We start from the raw sequence: 5,000 nt of genomic DNA on the forward strand, positions 1-5,000 counted from the left end.
AGAACAAGATGGCATTAATGTGTTATTAATGTAGTGTTAGCTTTGTTAATGAGTTGCATTGAAAGAATTACGACAGACATTGTGAAGATTTGATGATAAAATCGCCATTTAAACTTGGTGAAAGGGAGTGAAGAAAATTATGTTCCAACACAGAGAAAGCAGGTAAGAGGTTGTAATACCTTGATGTACATACCCACTGTGAAACAGGCAATAATGTACCCTGGGTGTGTGTGCTTTTGTGTTTACAGGGAGCAGACGTCGTTTGTAGACTACTCTTTCCTAATAGGCTAGGCAGATTTCATCAGATTTCACCTCCTGTGTGAACAAATTGCTATAAAATTTATTTCACCTTTTTTGTACTCTACATGCATCCATTGATCAGGTAAAACCGAGTTGGCCAACGTTTTCCCATGCGAACTATATTTTTGAAGCTTTTAAAGAATGATGACAACTGCGCAATAACGGTATTCCGAATATGCTCCGTCCCTCACTTCTCACGTCTATAACATGTCTTATTTTAAGGGATGTGCCATATGTCACTCATATAGTATGTAAGAAAAGCACATTCAGTTGATAAATAGGTTCAATTGCATTTATTTAGCGCGAAATAACGTAGCCGAAGCTCAAATCTAGCGCATTCGGTGTGGTTTCACAGGGCGCGTCTCCCGGGTCGCGTTTGACAGGTATGTGAGTTGACAATTACTGTGCTGATATTCTCCCTCCTTTACCCGTTACTGTTGCATTACACATGTGAACATGCACACGCACACTCTATTCAACATGACCTCGTACTTACGCTAAAGCCCGTCTTCATCGTCTGATGTACCTGCACAGGCAACCTCGGTCACAGTGTTGGCACAGCTCTCCCCTCTGCACTCTCCACAGCCAGACGTACACACGAGGCCGTGTTTTCGGCATGAACATCTTGCTGTTCGACACTCTGTCTTGCAATTGCATCGGATGACATCGAGTAGATCACCAGGAGCAGCAGCAATGTCAATGAGAATAGGAAGCATGGCGCCTTGAACAATCTCCCATCCCCAGTCCATCGGATCCAGGAGGAACTGTTCTTGATGCAAGTGCATCCATTCTTGCACCTGGAAGTATGTTCTCATGGAATGGAATTTAGCTGCTGCTGATGTAGGTGGGAGTTTGCAGGGCTGAAACGATGAGGTACATGTAGAGAATTTCTGCATGTACTTGATGTAGCGGAGGAAGTTCAAAGTGTCTCTTTCCTTCCCCCCATAGAGTTCTACAAAGGCCCTTTCTCCTGCTCCTATCAGCTCATCAGTGTATAACCGAGTGCCGAAACACGATGATCACCTCGGGAGGCAAAGTGCAATCAAACAGGATTGAAAATGTTAGGGCCAATTTCTTAGCCCTATAAAAACTGTTATGCAAACCCGAAGGTTTCCATGAACATACAGACAATCGGAAACCACCAGACCCCATCACAAACAGAATTCTACAATACACCGGTGTTGACTTTTAAAGGCCAACAACTCGGCTGCAGAGTCTGCTGTAAAAGGAGCGGAAGCCTCCCCTGTCACAATCGCCACCGTTTGAATGAACTTCGTTCCGAAGTTCCGAACCGGGGGACCACTGTCCATCCCAAGGTCGCAGAATGGGAACAGCACGAAAATGTTCAGTGGTCATATTATGCCATTACCTGAATTACATATCATGCCGAGTCCCATCCCTGCTCGCAAGCACCAGATGTAACCGAGTGCCGAGACACTACGATCACCTCGGGAGGCGAAGTGCAATCAAACAGGATTGAAAATGTTAGGGCTAATTTCTTAGCCTTATAAAAACTGTTATGCAAACCTTAAGGTTTCCATGAACATACAGACAATCGGAAACCACCAGACCCCATCACAAACAGAATTCTACAATACACCGGTTTTGACTTTTAAAGGCCAACAACTCGGGTGCAGAGTCTGCTGTGAAAGGAGCGGTAGCCTCCCCTGTCACAAGTGTCTCTGCAAGGACTGGCGCTGAAGACATGGGCCTGCTGCACGAACACTGTTGACTGGGTCAATTTCGTTAAACACATTGGTTTTCCAATCCCGAATGGACTGCTAATTGTATCGCATCCACCAAAGGCGTGCGCAAACAGGATGTTCTCACAAACTTGAGATCCAAGAACAGTCTGGACTTTTCTGATGTCCCACACTTTTGCAGCTGATTTTGCTGTCGATGATCTCACTGATGTGAAGAAGACGGGGCAGTGATCTGGCGTAAGATGGTACAACAGAAGGATGAGCAGATCGGTGTCCTCGCCAACCAGAATCACGTTTCCCTTCCTTGCCAATTCCAGAGAAGTCTTTACGACGAGCCTATCAGCATCAGCAGTTGTATGGACAGTGTCAAAGCCGTGCTGTGAAAAACGGGAACTAAGGAGGTTGGTGAACCGCTGTTTGTTGTTTGGATTTGTCAGGAAGCGCTCCTTTGGTTCGCACAGGACCATGTCACCCTCAAAAGTGATGGCACATGCTGTATTGGCTCTGCTTGTTCTTCGCAAATGGGCTGCATCTTTGGTGGTAGGTCCGCAGCTGTATCCATCAAAACAACAGTTCCTTTGCCAAAATGACGAATGAGAAAGTCTGCGTAACTCTGAGTAAGCTGGTTGTATGTTGAACCACGGCACCAGGGCAGAAGGTGCAACAGCAAGCCACCATCGATGACATATGTTACATCATCAGGAATAACACCATTTACCTGCTTTGTTGAAGTCCAGATGTAAGTTGCCAGTGCAGCCTTGGTACCTTGTCTTGGCAGACCACCCGAATCAAACAGCGATGCTGGGACACTGCACATCTCAAAGGCAAAGGCGTCCTCAAGACATCCGTTGGTGTTCTTCACAGTTGTCACTAGTCTCTGGAACAACAGCATGGAGTGAACATGTACTAGATCATCGTGCAGATTGGACGACTTGGCTTTCAGAGCCATGGTTACAGCTTGATCCTTCTTTTTAAAGGTGAAATCCACAACATTATTTCCGATCATGTTGCTCAGAATCTTGTTTCCTACGCCTTTTGCTTGTTCTGCATTCACAGTAGCTTCAGCTTCTTTTCCGCTTGAAATGGATCGGAGGGCTGTATCCACAGTGAAAGGGTTCCTATCAAGCAGATATCTCAAGATCAGCTGAATGTCTGTGTGATCTCGCTTCTGCCTTGCCACGCTCAACTCTTTGTGCTGCGTTTGTTGCTCGCTAGAATGGAATGCAACGTCTGTGACAGACTGCATTGCGTCGGGGATTTCTGCACAGGCAGGCATACACAGTAGTAGGTGGGAGATCAATGCCATATGATTGCGCAGCATTCAGTTCAAATTTCCGTACCTCTGTGTAAGAACAGCTAAAGCCAAGGTGGCTGAGGGTATCGATCAGAAACCGTGAACCGAATGATCGGTGCATTTGCACGCCAAGTGCAAACTTCAATGGTGCAATAACAGTGTTTGGCCTACTGAGCTGAATGATTGCTTGTCCTATTGCACTGATATAATGTTAGGTAACCTTGAAAGAAATACATGTACATATCCACTAACAAATGCACAGATTAATAAATAAACGCAACGTAAGTAGGTGAAGCTGAACATGGAAAAAAACTTATTACCTAACAGTCACATGCACGATCCACGTTGTTCTCAATGGACATAATTTCACAAGGCACATAGACAAAGACTGAATCTGCAATCGCCTAATAATCATTATAATGCGAGCAGTGAAATGCGCCCCTGGGAAACAAACAAATATATCTATACATAGATGAGACCAATAAACTGCTTACGCCATGCTGATTAAGCTATCGTGTGATGTTATTGAATAGTTTCCTTGGGTAGCTTGTGAAAAACTGTCGCTCCGAAAACTAAAATAAAATGTACGATATTTCGGACTCATCGCATGGTTTTTTCCCGGCCAACTCGATTAGATGTGTGCAGGCACACTGAAATGAATCAACTGCACCTAAAATGAATTTTATAGCAATTACTTCGCACACATCCAAACGCTTCCCAGCCTATAAGGGGTTTTCAGTTTTAGGTTTAGGTTTAGGTTCAGGTTTCAGTTTTAGGTTTAAGTTTTAGGTTCAGTTTAGGGTTTAGGTTCAGTTTTAGGTTCAGGTTTCAGTTTCATATTTTAGTTTTAGGTTTTATTTTTTTAATTTTTATTTTAGATCTAGTTTTATTGTCTTACGGGGTTCTCTCGGTAATCATTATTTGTGACTGTTGTGAACGTCAAGTGTGCTCTCCCCGTATAGTGTAATCCACACTTTAACCGGAAGTTGTGATGACATTGTCCATGGTAGGGGTGTTTGTAATAGTTGGCATTGTGAAGAGGACAGTGTATTGAATTTTTTGATAAAAGGATGGTTGTGTGATCTGCTAGTATTGGGGTCGGTGAGTGCCCTGTAGATGTATGAGAATGATCTAGCATGGGATTAACCCTTTTGTCGCCTGACAGAGATATTGTACGCTCAGGCTGAAGCCCACCAATCCTCTGAGAACTCGTCTTGTCTGTACGTATGTGTATTAGCTTTTTGTTTGTTTGTTTATTTGTTGCTTAACGTCCAGCCGACTACGCAGAGCCATATCAGGACGAGGTGTATTAGCTGCCATTATATTAAGAAATAAAGTACAAAGTGACAACATTTATTGTGTGTCGTGGTGGTGAAAGCAGACGCGAGTTTGTGTTGTAATTGTTTTCTACGTTTGTTCTGTTTTGTGAAATTATTTTATATTATTAATTAGTTTCAATTGGCCAAGTCTTTCCTGGTTCTTGTTTTATTCTCCAACGGGGTCTCGAGACACGAGCCCACGGCAGGCCTTGGGTTAGATCTCCCCCCAAGTAAATATTGGGAGTTCAAAACTAGTTCCAACCACTCTTCTTATATTTTTATCACATATTTGAGTGAGAGAGTTGAAGTTGGTAAGTTCGATCCGTGCAAGTCTCGCAAGAGGACGTAGGAAATCCTCTTCCAGGCATAGTTCGTACGGAGAGA

General features: G+C 43.8%; 1 protein-coding gene and 1 long non-coding RNA gene across 4 annotated transcripts in view; one reads left to right on the forward strand and one right to left on the reverse strand.

The window, feature by feature from the left end:
- The window catches only part of LOC138965852 (putative ferric-chelate reductase 1), a 15,848-nt gene that overhangs the window by 4,724 nt on the left and 6,124 nt on the right, over nt 1-5,000 (reverse strand). The gene's annotated exons all lie outside the window — the stretch shown is intronic.
- On the forward strand, nt 4,029-4,653 carry LOC138966667 (uncharacterized). Its single transcript, XR_011455734.1, has 2 exons — nt 4,029-4,525; nt 4,602-4,653. It is a non-coding gene; the product is annotated as an uncharacterized lncRNA (long non-coding RNA).

Source organism: Littorina saxatilis, linkage group LG5 (genome assembly GCF_037325665.1).
Source record: "Littorina saxatilis isolate snail1 linkage group LG5, US_GU_Lsax_2.0, whole genome shotgun sequence".
Classification (NCBI taxonomy): Eukaryota; Metazoa; Mollusca; class Gastropoda; order Littorinimorpha; family Littorinidae; genus Littorina; species Littorina saxatilis.